A 20,659-nucleotide genomic window follows, 5' to 3' on the forward strand; every position below is an offset into this window, starting at 1 on the left:
CGATTAATCCCGTGCCTATCGGATTTCCTTTTTTTTTTTTAGTGTGTTTGATTCGTTTGTTATGTGTGAAATATTTGTGCGGTAACGCGCGACTGATAAATACTTTGCCTACAGGTAAGACAAGGCTCGTGCGTATTCACGGACAGGATACATCCCTACAGCGTGCATAAGGAATCATCACCCCGATTAGTTCTTCGAAGTTCTACTTGGCTAATGCCACGACCTCATTGGCCGTAGAGCGATCATCCCCTTGTAATTCAGGGACACTCGCTTCACTAAAAACCGTCGTAACCTTAAAATCTTTCGCGCTTTCCACTTTTCCCCCGCTTCCTCCTCTCCCTTTCTACCCTGTCCACCGTTGCCTGTTTCCTCCTTCCCATAATGAAGAGGATCTTCTGCCTCGCAGAATCCCGTGTCTTGTCGTCGGACTTTAAAGGGGGGCAGTATGTGAGGTCATCTCTTAGTCACTAATGTGTAACAATTCTGCAATATTCAGCTTGTGCATTTCGGCAACTTGCTACGTTGTTGGCGCTCCTTCGTGGTGACTTTTTTGACAACGGGGCAAGTATCTCTTTTTGCTCGCAAAATAACTCGGATTTGCCTCGGCACACTGACCAAATTTCCGGGATAGTCTTTACCGCGTGCTTTACGTCAAACACGTCGTCACAAGCACGCCTTGTCCAGACATTTTCTCCCCCATCAATCTCAAAACCCTCAACCTTGTTCCGCCGTTTGCATTGCAAGGTCACTACGCTCCGCTTCGCTCGCAGCTGGCGATCTCTCTCCGGAGACTTGGGAAGCTGCGTTGCTCAGCTCGCACCCGGACGACCAGCGTAGTCTGGTTGAGCGGGCCAAGGCAGCAGCGGCCAGCACTGGAGCCCTGGACTAGGGGCCCCACCCATCTTCGGATATTTCCATATTCAAATAAAAGTTTACATCATCATCATCTCCTTCATGCAAAGTAACAACAAAAGTAAAACATAAAAAGGAGAGCAACCGCGCGAGACCGGCATCAGTATATATCTCGACACAATGTAGCATTCAAATCGAAGGATGCGGCGTCAATCAGACCGTCGACAGCCCTGTGAAGGCTTCATAGGAAATAAGGAGATAGGAGCATGTCTTCACATCGCTCGAACGCACTTGATATGATGTGCGTGCGCACAGAACGCTATACTCCGTTTCAGCTTCGGTCCAGACGCAGACGATGCTACAAGCGCGAGCATGTGGCCCAGAACGGTGCTTGCACTGCACGAGCGCGCGTGCTTGGCAGGGATGCTGAAAGCCCGGAGCTCGCGCTTGTAGCTTTGGCTGCGTCTGCACCGAAGCTGAAACGAAGTATACAAGCGGGGACTTCTCGGACAACTCCCTTCTCAAGACAGAATCAATGCGCCCGCACTGTCTCCCCAGGGGCCTCGCCGCCTAGGCTTTAGAAGTTTCCTTTCGAGAAACCCACGCTTTTATCATAACTGCGTTACAAATATATATCTAGACGAGGATAGTGAAAGTTAAAACCGACAGTCGGAAGTTTTCGAAGCCTGCACAAACCAGGCGAGACAAAACAGAAACAGACGCGATCCCCCGCCCCCCTTCACGCATACAACAGCAGAAACAAAACGGAACACGGGCAAAAAAGCTCCCGGTTCGAAGAGACCGGCGACACGCTCAACTTGTCGCTCCTCGTTATCTCTACATCACGCAGAACAGGGCCCGGACACGATGATGACGAGAGGTGTCTTTCTTTTTACAAGTGGCAAAGTCTGCTCTCTCGCTGGCGATAAAGAAGCAAGGACCAACAACAAGAACGCGATTTGCTCGCCAAGGTTCTCTTCAACGTACCTTTGTCGCGGTGTGGTGCTTGTCGCTACGCGGCATAGAATAACTTGTGTCGCTCGAGTCTTCGCCCAGCTGCAAGCCCTTTGTTCGAGAAGATGTCCGGTCGACTGGCATTCCAAGCAGGCCACCAAGACTCGAAGCCGGCGGCTCAGATGCGTCGCTCCTCTTTTAATATCCAAGCGAGAGGCGCCGACGAGCGGACACGTTTCCACGGGGAACCCACGGAACCCGGCTAATTGTCAAACGACAAAACAGAGGGGAAAATACACGACGAAAAACAACTTGAAAGTTCGCTTTCTTCGGCGGGGCAGGCACCGCACGCACGCACAACACACACACACAAACACACGCGTGCCTCTGCAGCGTTGAATAGGGGGAGAGCGCAAACTCGTCGTCGTCTGCTAGTTTTCGGGGGACTCACAGGTTCCTCTGCTTTCGGCATCCATCAGTGCAGGTATCCGAACGGGTGTAGCGGTTGCGCGGGTGAGCGTCGGTTACACCCAAATCGAACTTGGGGGCCAAAGAAAAAACGTGTCTAGGTTTTTTTTGTGACGAGAAAGATTCAAACATTAGCCGCCGATGCTTTGGGAGGCTGACTCCCCGCAACGGTTTCCGGCGGAGACTGCCACATGGGAGGCGGTCCACAGCAAAGTGCGCGGGCCGAGAGAAAATATTGACGGACCGGTGCCGCCATCTCGCAGAAAGACGCACAAGTTCCTTACTGAGTGGCGTTCCTTTTGCCGGCTTTTATCCAAGCTTGCTTTTGCTTTTACGATTTCAAACAGCAAGATAGATCCTATATTAATAGACAAACCATCAATAAAAGGGAAGTTGGAGGCTTATGACACTTCAAGAATGGAATGCGGCCTCAAATTATCTAGGGGGGGTCTGTTTTATTTCGGCTTCGCAACTCAACAACTGGGTCTTTCTCATCAGTTTGTGCTGTGCATACCGCTGTCGGATAAATTGTTTGTTCGTCGTTACCGAACCAACATGCGGGAATGTGTCCATGTATTCTTACAATGAGCGAAGTTTCAGGAACTAAAGTTACTGCCAAATGACTCATCTAAACTTTCTCAACCTGTCAAAAAAAAAAAAAAAAAAAAAAAAATACAAATTTTACTAGTGATGGGACGAATCTTTATCCGAATCGAGATTCGGAGCCGAATCTGAAGATTCGGAGAGATTCGGAAAAGTAGCCGAATCTCGAGAGATTCGGAAAAGTTCGGAAAAATTCGGAGCGTTGCCATGGTGTCCAGATCACGTTGATGAGTGTTTCAACTTTTCGTGATATTAAATTCACTAAATTCTACAAAGTGCACAAAATATTGTTGTAATATAATATCATAGTAATAAATAAAACGTTCCGCTTTGTTTATAATATTTCGGATGTTTGTTGAGAACGGTAACCAGACATCGCGGGAAAAGTGGTTTCGGTTCCGGATTACGACCAAAATAGGCATGCTTGGTGCTCGTGGAAATACAAGCGCATGTTTTCATCGCCCCGGCCCCGGCCCCGACGAGCGTTTCGCCGCAGTAAGGTTGCAATGCCGATTGGCTGAGAGAAAAAAGCAAAAACAAGCAAAACAACACAAACCGGAAGTGACGAACATTTTTGTTTTGTTTCTTTTTGCTTCTTCCAATTTTACTTTTTGTTTTTACTTTTTGTTCCTCCAAGTGTTTGTTGGGCGCTTTTCGGAGCGGTTGCGTCGGTTCCAGCGGTCTTTCTTGTATTATACATTGTCGTGTTCTGTGCCGCGGTATTGCCGAGTGGAGTTGGTCGTGATATTCAATGCTTGGGAACGAGCGTCGGCAGTCAAGTCCACAGCACATTCAGCGCATTCATGCAAGCTAGCAGGCCCCGTCTCGCCACATTGAGGCCCGTGGGACGCTTGTTCGGAACGCAAACGGTGAGTGGAATTTACCTACTGGTGGCGTTCGATCGTCGATTCGACACCGCTGTGGTGGAATTTGATAGCGCTTGGCTACCTCACGTAGCGTCGGGGACAAAGAAGAAGATAATAGAGATAATCAACGGGAGTGGCATGTGGCTCCCGGGTGCCTCCTGCGCCGCATTTGCATTCAGTAATCGCACTTAAAGAAGGACCAAGCGCGTTGGGAATGTCAGCTTTTGACGAGCTCGTGCGGTCACAAAAGCGTTCTGTCGAAAGACGGGATTTACAAACAGATCAGGCTTCGCAAATGGCCCTCCCGGCGCGTCGAATTTGTGGCGGGTAAATATGTTGCTGTTCGTCCTGGTAGGCCTGCGATGGTGTTTTCTGCACAAATACTGTATTCTGCCTCGTGGTACATTCACACCTACAGCAGAACTGCTAAGCGATTCTGCTACAGGTTAATCGCGAAGCGTTGTGCTCTTCCATAATGTGAATGTTAAAGTGACAACAAATAAGTACCTCTTTGTTTTACTTCTCCTTTGGTATTCAACTGGTTTTATTTTCTACTACATTTTGTTCAGAAAGCCACTGCGAGACAGGCATTATTGATGTATACTATCCAACATAATGCTTGAGCATGAGACGAGGTAACAGAAATACTTCTATATGTGCCTGCTTTTACTGTTTTTGCAAGAAAAGGTAACAGAAATACTTCTTTATGTGCCTGCTTTTTATGTTTTTGCAATTCTCCGGCTAGACCACTCTTCTCATGGTTATTGTTTTGTTGGGTGCAAAATTTTCCACCCCAGGTGTCCGATGCTTGTGGCTGATGGCTTCTACCTACGTGCACCAAACAGTGGGCCTGCACCTTCGCCGAGACAGCCGTAAAACAGTTCCGGGTAACTGCAGCGACTGGGTCACCGATGCCGTTCCACTTCCTGCACTGCACTCCGCGTGGGTCAAAGGGCCAGTGCATGCCTTTTATGGGTTGTCGCCAGCCATAGTGAATATGGCTTGGAGTCGCGTCATAAGAGTGAAATGCTTGTCACCTGAGTGACGTCAGTTGGGGGGGGGGGGGGGGGGGCGCCGCCGCCGCCGCCGCCGTTAGTGCGGCTATGACCGGTGGTCTGCGATCGCAGACCACCAAGCACCGTTCCTGGATGAACTAGCCGCTCTTGAGGAAGAACAGGGTGCTTTGGGAAGAGCCATGGTGTCCGCTTTTTCACTACCTCCAGCTGTCGCCACAGACATTTTGTCGAAAGGAGCAACATCTATGAATGAGTAGACGGCGCTGAATGGCCGCAAGGGGCCTCGCTTTTGACCGAGGGGGTCAAGATAGTCCCGTTTCATCAGAGCTACCTCTTTGGGTATTGTACAACACAGGAAATAAAGGGCCCGAAAGTTTTCTACCCCGACGAGGTGTGGGTTATGGCAGGACCAATTTTCTCAAAGGTGCGAGTAGACACAAATGCGGCTTTGTTCCGTGGACACCTTCATGTGTGATGGCACGAGGCAGTCATTGCTTAACCTTGCTTAAAGATCAACGACTGGAGTGGTCAAGGGTGGCTTGCCTGAGAGTGGGACAGTAGACGGCTGTTATATACCAACTTTAGACTTCATTCACCCCTTAACTGACAGGGCACTGGAGGCTACATGCTCGGTGAACCAGCCGATTGTCAGTCTTGCATCACTTATCATGCCCCTTCCTCATACAGATGTGCAGGTCAGACATGAGGCAATAAAAGCTTGGCCCTCCAACCACATGGCTCCTACCGCCCTGTCAACGTAGGGGTGAACGGAGTGCAGGGGCGGCAGAGTTGGTGGGGTCTGCCGAGTGCTTCTGGCGTAGCAGCTCGGCAGTGGTGAGTTACTAGAGCACAAAATGCACTACCGCACTTTACTCTGAATGCTGCGAGCCATCGGAGCCAATCCAGTGCCGAAGGTGTGTCACGTGGCCTGTCCGTTGGGTGCAACGGCACATGGAGCACGGCGTCATCTGGCAGCGACAAAGAGTTGGATTGGCTGCGGTGGCTCGTATCGTCAGCTGCAGTACAACACAAGGTGAAACTGAGTAAAATGTGATGGCGTGTCGCATCACAGAAGGTGAGCAGAGTAAAGAGATAAAAGTTTGATTTTTAGAGTGCCTTTAGAGTGCATCACAGGCGCCCCAGGGCGGGCGAGGAGAAACCTCCTCGCCCATCGATATATTGACGGGGGACTGGGGGGAGGGGCCTCTGGGGACTGGGCGGTGCCGAGAACAGGCAAGTGTGTGCGACCGGATCTCAGGTAATCGTGGGAGACGAGGCCTGCGGGCCCTCTTTGTGTTTAGCTTTGGCTTTACGTGCGAATATCTGTGTAATGTCGCATGTCTTTGCAGTTTAGATTGAGTGTTTTTGAGCGTTGTGTTTTAGGAACAAATAAAAGGGAGCGGAATTCCCGCTCCCGTGAAAGAACCAGGCTCCACTCTGGTTGTTTGACGGACCACGTGGGATCTGGTGTATCGGCGGCAGTATGCGATTTCCTACGATGTGTCCTTTAAGTTTCATATATTTCGGTCTTGCATTTTAACCACTATTGTATAACTAGTTCACACCATTGTTTAACATGTTTGTTTCCTATGGTTGCATTTACAATTGCACTGTGTAATGCCCCTGGCTCCGAGGGTAAAATAAAGGAATAGAAACAAACCTATTCTGTAAGCTGCCAAGTTCAATTACGATCTCCTCTTTCTGGATATGTACTGTATAGACTGAGCACCGGCCCTGGACAAGCGTAAGTTCATTGCCACAGACTGAATGCCAGCAGAGCTGCCGAGCCTCGCTTGTTTGGTCCTATGGTGGTGCACATTAGAGCACTGTGTGGGTTTACTTTTCAAGGCCAGTCCCGGGCCTCCTGGCAACCCGTTCTGTTCGTCCTGACAACAAAGTGCGCTTAGTCAGCATACAAAGACCACTGTTACACTTGTTTGAACAAGATTGCAGCTTTAGCGGGCTGCTCGACTGCCATGTTGTGGCAGCATTTTTTGAAAATGAGTTGCTTACGTAGGCTGCACTCAGAAGGCTGAGAGGCATATTGAATCACATTTGTCCAATCTGTCTGCCAGAATGTGTGAAAGTAGAACAGATAGCACATCGAGCAGCTCAACCTTGACCAAGGTTTACTGTAGGCCTGCGCAGTGCTTTAGATAGAACACATCTAATTTCACTCTCCTTTATCACAGTGTGGAGCTAGAAACTAGTGTGCCCTACCAGCTGGTGGTGGTGTGGTGACCATAGCTGGATGCCGGTACTTTGCTTGGCAGTACTTAACTGAGAAAAAGTTTTCGCCTTTTGCAAAGTTTCATGAGGCACAGTATAGTTTGCTGCCTGATGCGATCGTAGAACATGTATCCGCCACTTAGAGCTACATGAGACTGGTTCGATCAAAATGAGAATTATATATTGTCCTTTCAGAAATACATAGTAAACTTTATAACTTGCCATAGAATTCTTTTCTTCTTTTAAGCTTTCTTTTCGTGCAAACAACACTAACAGCTGGCATTGAATTAAAGTATGCCTAAAGTCGGCAAGCCTTTGAACAACTCTATCGCATTGCCGCAAAGCAAAAAGAAAAAAAACGTAGCATATTGTCTGCTTTTTTTCCCTACTCTCTCTTCGGATCACTGGTATGTCGATAGAGCAAATAGTCGTAACCTGTTATAAAATAAGGTGCGTAAGTTGTGCACATAATGATGGCATGCAGTTAGGAAGTAAAAATAAGTGCGAGACACTTCACAAAGCAAAACAAAAAATTGCAATAAAATGCAGCAAAAAAACCAAAAAAAAAAACAATATGCCTTTGCCTAGGAGCGGAGGGGGGAGAGAGGAGCGACAATTGCAAGCCACTTTATGGCGGCTGTGTCATGTGATTCCAAGATGGCAGCGCCTATGCAACGGAGGGTGAAAAGATCTAGAATTTCAGAACTAAATAAAAAGGATGGCATGAAACCATTGACAGGGGTCTGCTCTGCTAGCTCGGATGTGACGGGGGTTCACCATCACTCTGATGCAATCACTGTACCAAAGTGCTTGCCCCATTGTGCTGCACTCTACTTCATCAAAATAGTGACTTTGTACCACCAATGTGCTGAAAAATATATTTCCTCAATGCTCAAACTATTTGCTAAGGCTTCGTTATATGCCACTGTCATATAGCAGATATTTTTCAACTTTTGGGTAACTGCAGCAGCTGACCACATGGTCACCCCCTCGCCAAAGCGAGGGGTGACCTGCAGCCTGTTTGGAAGCCTAGCTTGTAGCCCAAGCTACTGGTGCATTAGTAGCAGACTGCATTTGGAAGACAGTGTGGCTGTAGCTAGCTTGAGTTGCTGCACTGGAATGTGCATCTATTGACATTAGGCGACCATAGCAGACAGAACTTATTGTGCAGGGGGAGACTGTTGTGGTGAGATCAGGTATGTGGGCTCTTTTGCAGTGCTTTTCAATGCGGCCGCAGAACATAGGATTCTTAATAAAGACTGAAAGTAGATGGCAGATATTTTCTGGCACCTAATATTTTGGCAAGCCTTGCATGAAAGGCTTTTCTTTTTCTCACCTGGAACATGGGGCTGAAGTATCAAACTGCCCGTGATGTCGCAAACAAAAAAGGATATCACCAGAACATTTCGGTGCTAATAGTCGCTGACAATATGAGAAATGTGGGGCATCTCTTAATGCCCAACCTCCAGCAAGCACTTGTCGCCTTTTCTCATGCTCTCGCTCGGCATGGATTGTTGAGGCTTGCAAGATGCCAAAGCATTGCCAAATGTAGGAAGCTCCTCCCTGCCATTCTCGTCTTACATTTAGTCCTCGAGGCACACTCCAAGTTGGTACAAAAACATGTGATGGTCTACTGAACACCGAGACACGATTCGGGCGATACATTAGATGTCGTTAACGGAATGCGAATGGCTGGGTGTGTCTTACAAATGTCCGGCCTCTATGCATTGCCGAAGGTAGGAAGCTCATGCTGGAGGCAGGGAACTGAGGTTTCTCCCAGCGTCCTCACCTCGTGAGCGACTTTTAAAAGTGGCAAAGCTGCACCATGCAATAAAGGATTTTACGAAACCAAATGTGGTTGATCTTATCAAAACCATGTTATAAATCAAAATAAATTATATGAACTTGCTTCCATCAAAAACAAATGGTGCTGTGTATTCAAATTTACATAAAACAGTTTTTCCTGAACAACCTTCGAAAAAAAATTGCATTAAATAGTGCCGCTTTTTAACTGGAGAGAAAAGACCCATGTCTGTGTATAACTATTTAGACACTTTCAAACGAGCATACAGTAAGGAAACGAGGCAATGACTGTCTACCCTATACATGTCACCAGCGTCCTATACTTGTACTACGAGACTTCTTCCAGCACATTGGAAGATCATGATTTCTCGGAGATGAAATGCATGCTTGAATAAAGGAACAAACAAATCTGTGCCGCCCTTAACAATAAAACAAGATATAAAATCTGCACTCACAGAACAGCCTGGTTTTAATTTCTTTATTGCTTATAACATTTTGGTGTCAACTGGATTGATTGCTACAATGCTGTTAGTCAATATTAGTGAAAAAAAAAAAAGATGTGCTTGCACTGACCAATGTGTGAACATTGTAAAAACATTTTTCAGTAAACACAGATCTCCAACAATATCCGGTCCCGCTGGGCAATGGTAGCAATGCATGTACAAACATTCTCACATCTAGGTCAGTTGACAAGCTTCTGAAAACGCCAGACGCCTTTTTGCGGTGCGTCCGCTCAGTGGCGCCTGCCACACTATCAGCCCGCCCTATGGACAGATCCGGTGGAATGTTCGATGCACATTACCTGCAGTGGAAAGTGATTTTATTGTGGTTCTTATAGCTCTTGGGCACCTGTTTCCGCATTTAGCGGTGTCGCCGTCCATGTAACTACCTCGCTAAATTTAGCGGGAAATTGAATTGGTGTTGAGGTCACGTGACGTCAATTTTCCCGCTAAGTCTAGCGGAGAAACTGAATTTGTTCATGGGTGTTAGTCATCTGACGTCATTTTCCTCCGCTAAATATGTGTTGGGTCACCTGACGTCAATTTCCCCGCCAAATTTAGCGGGGAAACTTAACCCGCTAAATTGGGCAGAAAATTTCGCTAACATTTTCTGCTAAATTGGAGGGAAAGGAGAGGTAAACCCTCCCCTCCTCGTCAAGTGCTGCGTTCTACTTTCGCATTACAGAGAATTGTAAACTCTCATTTTTTTTAACGCTGCTCTTCCGTGGAGCTTGTCAACCGATAGATCTGAGAACAATGGCGTGTACCGCCTGAACGGAGGCATCTGTTTTCCCAAGCACTGGTTTTGAAACCCTCCTTTTCTTGAATCCTTTCAAGAAGACACTCAGTTAAAGGGCAACTCCGGTCCATACTTTAGAGTTTGGGATTATGACTGTTTTTAGTACAGTCAGCGTCCCTGAATTGCAAGGCGTAATTTTTTTTCTCGTTATCGTGTGTAGTTTAAAAGATATCGACACCCCAAAGTTTTGTTTGGGGCGCGGCCAACAAAACCGAAACTAGCCGCTCGAGGCCCGGGCAACACTGGAAATCAGCCGCTATGTGAATGTGACGTCAGGATCGTTCTCGTTCAACGAGTACGCAGGCCGCTAGCCATCTAAAGATAGAAAGTAAGCTGATTTTGTTTTAATTCTGTGTATGTGGTAGTTATCCAGCATATGTAGCAAGAGTTAGTGCGTATACCCAAAAGCTAGCGACTGGAAAACCCGTGAACTCGTACGGTGCCGTACTCTGCCGCCGCCGTGCGTGCGCTATGCCGTACCCGTCGCTTGTATACCCAATAGCTAGCGACTGCAAAACAAGTGAACTCGTTCGGTGCCGTACTCGGCGGCTATCGCCGTGTGTGCGGTCTTCCGTACTTGTCGCTCGGCCTAAATTGTCATCGGGGCTCCGTGGATGGAGCGGCGTTGGTCTACGCCGCGCTGCCAGTGACGTACAGTACTGGGGGCCCTCTCCGGCGGGTCAGTTCGAGACACAAAGCTTTGAGGCTCTCCGGCGTAGGCTGCGGCGCCCGAACACACATGTGCTGGGCTGTACGCGTCTGTTTTTTTCATTCTTTTTTTTTTTCCTCGGGCGCGTAAAAGCCGAAGTTCAAAGTCCACTTGCCAAACAGCGTTCACCCACTTTTTCACGTTGGAAGCTTGTGAAAAAGCACCTCCGTGCTGCGCAGGTTGTTTGAGCATCCCACAGTGCTACAAGTTGCACTCGGCATCTTTCGAGGAACAGCTGGGCAGTCTTGGGCGCACCGATGCTTGCTAAAACGAGTCTTAGAGTCCTCGCAAGCAAATAAACTAAAGGCTATACCGAAGCTACATGGGCTACAGATAAAAGCAACTGCTAAACACGCCAATCACGAGCCAAAGCAGCGGTGGTAGCGGCTCAGAGAAGCGCACTCCGCGCAACGCCTGGACCGGAGAAAAAAAAAAGAGAATGATACTGACGTCACGGCCCAATGTCGCTTTAGCGATCGGCAACCCGCTGGCCGCCCGCTAAGGAGCAGCGGCTCGTCGCATTTTTATTATCGGCACTAGTTGAGAATGCGGCATCCCACGGACGTAATATTTTCGCTGGGGTCGTACTTTGTGTCACTAAAGCGATACCAGTAATTTATTTCATTTTGAGTTTTGGCCGGAGTTGCCCTTTAAGAGAAAATGGCGACAAACAACCTTTTAGCAAATTTGTTTTTAGAAATACGCAATTCACCGAACTTGGCTGCATGCTCTAGCATTTGCTTGTTCCGCCTTTGCCAATGACAAAGCTGAGCCGGTCAGTCAGCAAGTCGGTCGCTTGGGCGGCCAGCATGTTCAGAGTATTATAGACAAGTTTTCGTGCATGTCACAACCCTGCTGTTTTCACAATAATAATTTTACGTTCTGCCTGGTTTACGGCCTAATAAAGAAGAGCGGGTGCTCAAAGCATAGGTCAACAAGCCTCACTGAATCGTGCGGTAGCCTTTAGCATCTTTCAGACGACGATCGAATGGAGTCACTACACTAAACGGCACTCCTCTACAACTGCTCGTTGTAGGTGCAGTACATTCTATTAGCTTAAAATAAAGGCACACAGCTAAAGCACCTCAGTGATGCCTAGCGGGTAGCGAAACAAATCTCTGTAACAAAGCGTGCGTGGTTACTGAGACATCACGTTATTCAGAGTGCAGATGCTGAGTATAACCACTGTACAGCTTTGTCTCCGTATTTGCATTATCTTCCAAGGTATTGTCCAGGTACAGGCGGCACTGCCGAGCAGACAAGCAAATAAATAAATATTTAACAAAGGGTACTATTCAGTTTCGTACCACCAACATTACCGTCTTGCTTCGGCTCTTCACTAGATAGTTGACAGCTGCCAGATGCTTTCCGGATATGCGGAAGCAAAACATTTCATCAACACAAGTGCTATCCGCCACCGCTTAGCCACGTGTTCTTTGCGAACATAACTGGGCTGCCTAACAATATTATAGAACGCGGCAAGTTAAATAATTTAAAAAACAGCGGTGCTTGCAATTGCGCCACATAAAAAGAACAGTGCAGGTAGAGCTGCATGGTACCTACGTTTGTGGATATTTGCTAGCAAAATAGCAGGTATTGAAAACAGGAAAATTAACCAGAAAGTGTGATGGGTTTGGGAGGGAAAGAAACGTGGACAAAAGGCAAGCAGTTCAGAGACGACCCACCGAGCTAACGCTGTACAAAGAACAATCTGAACCTGAAATACTACTTTCTGTACAAACACAAGATACCCACGACATTACACGATAAATAGCCACCAAAATTAACGTACCAATTAGGCAGTGCTGTTCGCAAGTCGCGTAAATCGCCGAAGTTGCGGAACGTTCACGAAGCAAAACGGCCATCTTGGAAAAATCAAAATAGTGATGGTGATAGCGATGGGTCTTCTGTAAAAACTACGAGGACAAACGTAATCTGTATTTTTTTTTTTTTTTTTTCGTTTTAAATTAATGTAAGGGACACATATTCACCTTAGCAGAAACTTAATATTAAACGGGGTATATCTATCGTCTTTCCATCAAACTTTTCGGAGCTTAATCTTCTCAATAATTACCTTCTCGCATATTTCACAGTAATCCGTGTCATGGATTCACCACACTATTTTTGTCAAGTGTGGCAAGAGGTATGCACCACCATCAGAAAAAAATATGACAATTTATTTAATTACGACAGGAAGCCACGAAAGGGGAAGGTGGCAAGACCCGATCCACCAAAAAGGAGTAGGCCTTAAAGTGCAGCCTTGGTCCATGATTCAGGACGGTAACCTATGATGAATGCAGAGAACAAAGGAGTCCACAGGTCAACAGGAACCAACATCTCACCTGAACATGCAGGGCAATGCAGAGCAGGGGCAAATTTATGGGTGTTAACCTAACATTTGTTATGTCACTAAACACCAACATTACTAAAACTCTCGGTTGGAAAACCCAATCTTGGAACCTGGACCGCTGGCGTCCACAGAGACCAAGCTAAATACGATAACAGCGCCACCCTTTTGCGACGAATTACAACATGCAAGTTGTTTTATTTAGCTACTGCAAAATGGCCCTGCGAGATGGCGCCACGTAGAGTTCTTGTATAGACTCTTTACAGGAGCCATAGTTGCATGACTGTTTTCCACGTACCGCCGCACCGCTACTCACCGAGATGCGATCATGTGAGGAGCAGACTCAAATGCCGTGCACGGAAGTACACAGTGCACGCACCCTGGCATACGTTCCCCTGCTTTTGAGCGCACTGTGCTGCCATTCACCGGTTCCTTATGCCGTGCAGGAAAGACGGCGCTACGGGGATGAACACGCAACTCTGGCTCCCGTAGGGAGCCTATACAGGAACTTTAACGCCACTGACTCTTCTGCGACTCGACGGAACCACAAAGTGTAGCCGTGTAGTTTCCTTAGTGGCTGCTGTGGGAGAAATGGCAGCGTTGCAATAGACTTCTTCCAAAACCGACGCGCCCCATCGCGGCAAAATACCACGCAGTGCACTCTGGGAACTAGTTGGCCACTTAGTTTCGGTTTCTACTGAGCAGTTTCATCTCATGTTGCCACGCCGCGACCGAATACGCTGCTCGTCTTTTCGATTATCTGACTTTTTTTTTACGAATGTACAATACACTCATTCTTGAGCGATACAAAACGAAGACCGGGGCACTTTCCTTGGTTCCAGAAATACCGGATATTATGCATGCGTATGCAAACGTAGTGAGACATGGCTTAGTCACCTCACCCCACGAGTGCATCTTTGAGCTCAGTCTCAGTAATCCCGTCCAGTATCAGTGAACTACAACTGAAATTTGGTCACCTTGAGCCCTACGCGTATTTTGTTTGCCAAACGTACGCTTCTTGTTACTTCATTGGGCGAAAGCAAGCCACATCCTCACAGTAGTATCAAGGTTAAGCCCAGCGTTGGCGCATTAATTTTTAAGGAAACACAATAAATTCAACCTCACTACTGCACAAAAGTTACTGTGATGTCTTCCTCATGTCATCACATATCTCACACTCAAATTTTATGCTGATAGAAGATTAAGTCTTCGCAAACGCTAAGATCTGCTAGCTACGACGGAGGCCCTAACAAGCGTCCCCTACTCCTTACTCAGCCTTCTTGAATGAGCTTTTACTGACGCCCAAGATCTGTGCCTGAACGGTGTGTCTGAAATTATCTCAGCATAGTCAGTCAGGAAGAAAGCAAACACACAACAAATATCATGGCCATTAGCAACCGTCAAATGCGCTTTGAATAATTTCGTTCGTTCCATGCACCGCAGAATTCATGCCCGTCCAGTGCACTTCCAGCGAACGGTGCGACATTGTTCACACAAGTGCTCGACTTCTGCTTTCTTTTTTTGTATGTGCGAATGTACCTATATTATTGCAGGATAACTTTATGCGCATACGTGATGTTGAATATTAGTGGAAGGCAAGCGGGTGGGGACTTCACTTCGTGCAGTGCTGCGGGGCAGTACAGATAAGAGATGAGAATTGTGTTCGAATGGAGCTTTTCAATGGCGCGTCCGAGTTTTACTTAGCATACTCAGGCGTATTAAGAAAAACAGTAATGGCAAAAAGTTATATTTCGTCGATGGACGCACGAGAAAAAACAAAAACTTCCTGATCAACAACACTAATGTAAAGGCGCGAGCTCGATGTATGCATACTTATTGGTTGCTACAGCTTGTTGATTCGTACACAAGCAAGATCCCCGAGCTTCGCAGCGTTGAGACTCCCAGCACTGGCTCGTCCACATACCTCGAAACGCTAACAAAAAGGCTCAAGTACAAAAATACAACAAGCATGCGTTAAGACAAGCTATACGTCTCGGGCTTGCGCTAAAAATTAGAGGTCTGACCATTTAGGTTAGTTTAGAGATCACAAATGACGCTCTCGATACCAGAAAATATGAGATAACGGCCGTTTATGGTCCACGCTCTGTGTATCTCTCGTCGACGTGTCGATCGAAACCGAAACCATGCCACTCTCCTCCCTGGCTAACTAGTTCCCAGAGTGCAACAAGCGCCGTGTTGCATGCAGGAATTTATGGAAGTAGTCTATTGCGTTTAGTTCGGTTTTCGAGTATGGATGGAAGCCACTAATCATTTCTTCCTAACAAAAGCTGGCATATGTAGATTTTTCACTGAAAAAAGTCAACTTTGGGGCCCTAGTCCCCCCATCCTTAAAATGTGCCCATGATGCATGTGCCAAGAAAATGAGGGAGAAGAGTGGAAGAGAGCACGCGGGGACGTCAGGACACCCGAGCACTTGTTAGAAGGATTGGTGGGTACACCTAAAGCTAGGTGCCTTTGTCTCCACAGCACTTGTCGAGGACGTTTCAATGCGAGAGCCAAACACTGGACGCCCACATTCTGCAGTCGAACGTGTTCAACGGGTGCAGCAGGAACAAAGGCTGCCTTTATCTCCACTGCACTCGTCAAACGCATTCGAATGCAAATGCGAAATGCTGGACACCGATGTTCTGCATGTGCAGTACAGACAAAGGCAGTTAGCTTTAGGTCTACCCACTAATCGTTCCAATCGGAGCTCTGCGTTTTGACATCTCTGCACTCTCCAACCCCTCCTCTCTCTCAATTTCTTGGCACATAGAGTTCTGGAAGTTTAACATCAGTGACTAGTGAAAAATCCAACAGACATGACATCCACAAAAAAAAAAAAAAAAGAAGCTTTCTTTGGGATATTTTAAGGTGTTCTAAAATGCACCGAGAACTCCAAGTCGAGTTACTCCGTTCGTAGCTGAGGGAGCCGCTACTGAACGCACCATCACCACTACTGCAAGGGAGGTCACGTGGAAATATTGTGTCCCTGAACTGCTCCTGCCGCTTCAAACACCTTCGAGTTGTCAGAGCTGCTCGTCGGTTTCAAGTCGTACCCAAAATCAGCAATGCGTGTCGCTGTGGAGAGGGGAATAACTCATCAGCTGCCCAAAAACTATATGAGTAACTTATCCCATGAGTAGCGGGCCTCATAGCAAGCTCGTTTCAAACGCACTGGCATTATGCGAGTCATCTCCCAGAGTGCACCGCACTCGCGGAGTGCCGCACAAAGAACCGGTCTCAAACTGGCTTACCGAGTGCAGCCTGATGCTGTCACCATCTGCATTGTAGTAAGAGTGCAGACCTCAAACTGAAATTAGCGCTGCGCTGTTCGAAATGACGGGCAGGAATGCGATTGTGAGTTGCTGCAACGTTTAGTTTATATCTGTGACGACTTCAAACAGCATGGCTGTAAGAGATATTTACAGATGGCATTAGTTCCTGTAACCAGCTCAGTACAAAACAGCCCTGTCAGTTAAAGGGATACTTCAACGAAATTTGAAATATTCCCGTCGTGTTCAAAAATATGTTGAATATGATCCACAATATCCGTAAATGACAATCGCACGTTTGTATTTTGAGCCTGGTGGCTGTATTTTTCGTTATAAACGGCCCACTCTGGCAAGCGCTCGGAGAAGGCCCAGCGGAGACCACGTGACATCCAACGCAATCGTGACGTAGGTCGTCTCAAGACGAGCAAAGCTACGGCGAGGCTGACGTCGAGAGGATGGCCTAGTCGTTCCAGCCACCGAAGCGGCTGCTTTTGTATGAATTTTGAGTGACGGGTTAATCTTCTATAATCTTGTAGGGGGACAATAGCGACTTCTGCGACACACAAAAGGCATTCTCGGGAAGAGGGGAGTTCCTCCTGCCCCTCTCCTCTCGTCGTGGCCGGGGACGAGACAACCTCCGTCACTAGCTGTCAAGGTTCCTAGATGGGCATTACAAGCGAGGCGTTAGCGACATCCACCAGGTGCTCTTTGCTAATCGTTTAATTTGTTTTAAAATTCCTCTTCGTGACTTCTTTAACAAGATATTGGTATGTTCGATGTGATGCTGCTTTTTTGAACACATATAGACCAAAAAATGAGCGCTGAAATTTCGTTGTAGTATCCCCTTAAGGGGTGAATGAAATCTAAAGTTGGTATATAACAGCCGTCTACTGTCCCACTCTCATGCACGCCACCCTTGACCAGTTCAGTCGTTGATCTTTAAGCAAGGTTAAGCAATGACTGCCCCGTGTCACCACACATGAAGGTGTCCACGGAACAAAGCCGCATTTGTGTCTACTCGCACCTTTGAGAAAATTGGTCCTGCCATAACCCACACCTCGTCGAGGTAGAAAACTTTCGGGCCCTTTATTTCCTGTGTTGTACAATACCCCAAGAGGTACCTCTGTTGAAACGGGACTATATTGACCCCCTCGGTCAGAAGCGAGGCCCCTTGCGGCTATTCAGCGTCGTCTACTCATTCATAGATGTTGCTCCTTTCGACAAAATGCCTGTGGCGACAGCTGGAGCTAGTGAAAAAGCGGACACCATCGCTCTTCCCAAAGCACCCTGTTCTTCCTCAAGAGCGGCTAGTTCATCCAGGAACAGTGCAATGGTGCTTGGTGGTCTGTGATCGCAGACCACCGGTCATAGCCGCACCAACGACGGCGGCGGCGGCGCCCCCCCCCCCCCCCCCCCCCCCCCCCCAACTGACGTCACTCAGGTGACAAGCATTTCACTCTTATGACGTGACTCCAAGCCATACTCACTATGGCTGGCGACAACCCATAAAAGGCATGCACTGGCCCTTTGACCCACGCGGAGTGCAGTGCAGGATGTGGAACGGCATCGGTGACCCAGTCGCTGCAGTTACCCAGAACTGTTTTACAGCTGTCTTGGCGAAGGTACAGGCCCGCTGTTTGATGCACGTAGGTAGAAGCCATCAGCCGCAAGCATCGGACACCTGGGGTGGAAAATTTTGCACCCAACAAAACAATAACCATGAGAAGAGTGGTCTAGCCGGTGAATTGCAAAAACATAAAAAGCAGGCACATAAAGAAGTATTTCTGTTACCTTGTCTTGCAAAAACAGTAAAAGCAGGCACATATAGAAGTATTTCTGTTACCTCGTCTCATGCTCAAACATTATGTTGGATAGTATACATCAATAATGCCTGTCTCGCAGTGGCTTTCTGAACAAAATGTAGTAGAAAATAAAACCAGTTGAATACCAAAGGAGAAGTAAAACAAAGAGGCACTTATTTGTTGTCACTTTAACATTCACATTATGGAAGAGCACAACGCTTCGCGATTAACCTGTAGCAGAATCGCTTAGCAGTTCTGCTGCAGGTGTGAATGTACCACGAGGCAGAATACAGTATTTGTGCAGAAAACACCATCGCAGGCCTACCAGGACGAACAGCAACATATTTACCCGCCACAAATTCGACGCGCCGGGAGGGCCATTTGCGAAGCCTGATCTGTTTGTAAATCCCGTCTTTCGACAGAACGCTTTTGTGACCGCACGAGCTCGTCAAAAGCTGACATTCCCAACGCGCTTGGTCCTTCTTTAAGTGCGATTACTGAATGCAAATGCGGCGCAGGAGGCACCCGGGAGCCACATGCCACTCCCGTTGATTATCTCTATTATCTTCTTCTTTGTCCCCGACGCTACGTGAGGTAGCCAAGCGCTATCAAATTCCACCACAGCGGTGTCGAATCGACGATCGAACGCCACCAGTAGGTAAATTCCACTCACCGTTTGCGTTCCGAACAAGCGTCCCACGGGCCTCAATGTGGCGAGACGGGGCCTGCTAGCTTGCATGAATGCGCTGAATGTGCTGTGGACTTGACTGCCGACGCTCGTTCCCAAGCATTGAATATCACGACCAACTCCACTCGGCAATACCGCGGCACAGAACACGACAATGTATAATACAAGAAAGCCCGCTGGAACCGACGCGACCGCTCCGAAAAGCGCCCAACAAACACTTGGAGGAACAAAAAGTAAAAACAAAAAGTAAAATTGAAAGAAGCAAAAAGAAACAAAACAAAAATGTTCGTCACTTCCGGTTTGTGTTGTTTTGCTTGTTTTTGCTTTTTTCTCTCAGCCAATAGGCGTTGCAACCTTACTGCGGCGAAACGCTCGTCGGCCCCGGCGGTTCGGCCTGGTTCGGCCAGTTCGAACTTCAGTCACTTCAGTGACAGTCGGTTGTGGGGCAGGCGGTTTGACGAGAGTTTGTTGGGCACCAGGAACCTGCGGCGTTGTCTGCGGGGTCATGGCAGAGACCACCGCGGCTGCCCTTGCGGCGAAACGCAAGCGCGATAAGTTCCTCGTGGATTTCGTCAGGCTTGGCATGGTCGCCCCAGCCCGGCGGGATTCGGCGGACGTGCAGCCGGTGCAGCGGCGGGTCGACGGAGCGCGAGGTGATGTTTACGCGAAGATCACGTTCTTGTACTCCGGGGTTCCCAGAGACCGAAGACGTCCACCGTGCTCGTCCGAAATTCAAAGCAGTCCCCCCCCCGGAAGAGATCGATGCCGTACGTGCGTGGTTCAAACCACGACCGGGTTTAAACACATTTCGTGCCCATAATTACGGTCGTAGTAGCACACCCCACACAAGTAAGTATGTTCGATTCGATTATCTTCAACGTGTGTCCACTCCGGTATTGTTATCGGAACACGGGAAACAATCTAAAACTCCTTGCGCTGTACTATTCTCCTGTACTGCATTTGTACCTTTCTGTCTAATGATACGGTATCTGAATTAGTTGGTGTTTGTTTCTGAACAATAAAGTTGCGGTGGACACCCCTGTGTTGTTTCTTTTTCATCAAATAAAGTTCACGTATACAAAACTTGCTGCCGAGAAACGACAGTGCGACGTTTTTCTTCGTCGGTGTCGGTACGCGGTCGAAAGTTGGGATGAGCAACACTTTTCATCGCTCTCGCGTCTTACGCAGCTCTAGAGGAGACGAATCATTTCCTTGCATAAATATATTTATTGCGCGTTGCGCCACATTATGTATAACACACAGCATTTTGCTACATTTTACTTTAGCGATCACCGCGAAACTTTGCATTGGTTAGGCCTACGCCAACCACACCGATCAGCTCAGCTGGACCTGGGCGCCTGCCAGGGTTTAGAGTAAGAGTACAGTACATACCATACGTTGAAGTAAATAAGAGCAATCTGGTTATATGCAGTAACAGTACCTAAAAAAAAACACAGCTGATCGCGTTCGCGAGGTTTACGAAAGTGTCCACGCCGCCGTCTGCAACTAGCGACGAACCTGACGAATCTCCGAATCTGCCGAATATTCGTCGCGGGAAGTTCGGAAATTTCCGAATCTGTTCGAATCCGAATCTCTGGTGATTCGTCCCATCTATTTTACTTAATTTTTTTTTTTTTTTAGCAATTTGGTTGGAAGGACACGCTTCTAAAAAAAGAAAAAAAGAATTACGCCAAAAATTTTTTGAGCAACGTTGACGGCGCAAGAGTCCATGAAACCGCGGAATGGAC

General features: G+C 47.6%; 1 protein-coding gene and 1 long non-coding RNA gene across 3 annotated transcripts in view; both read right to left on the reverse strand.

Moving 5' to 3' along the window:
* The window catches only part of LOC8051298 (adenylate cyclase type 1), a 368,813-nt gene extending 366,309 nt beyond the window's left edge, over positions 1-2,504 (reverse strand). Inside the window, exon 1 of one of the 2 annotated variants that reach the window (XM_042293121.1) lies at positions 1,840-2,504. The gene's annotated coding sequence lies outside the window, so the exon portion shown is untranslated. The remainder of the gene's footprint in view (positions 1-1,839) is intronic. The other variant, XM_042293122.1, reaches the window with a different exon arrangement.
* A 6,909-nt stretch (positions 2,505-9,413) lies between these two features.
* On the reverse strand, positions 9,414-16,517 carry LOC120838287. The gene is made up of 3 exons (XR_005715065.3): positions 16,404-16,517; positions 12,592-13,084; positions 9,414-9,593 (listed from the first exon to the last, which is right to left on the reverse strand). It is a non-coding gene; the product is annotated as an uncharacterized LOC120838287 (long non-coding RNA).
* Between the last annotated feature and the right edge of the window lie 4,142 nt (positions 16,518-20,659).

This window comes from Ixodes scapularis, unplaced genomic scaffold (genome assembly GCF_016920785.2).
Source record: "Ixodes scapularis isolate PalLabHiFi unplaced genomic scaffold, ASM1692078v2 PGA_scaffold44__24_contigs__length_19508400, whole genome shotgun sequence".
NCBI classification, from domain to species: Eukaryota; Metazoa; Arthropoda; class Arachnida; order Ixodida; family Ixodidae; genus Ixodes; species Ixodes scapularis.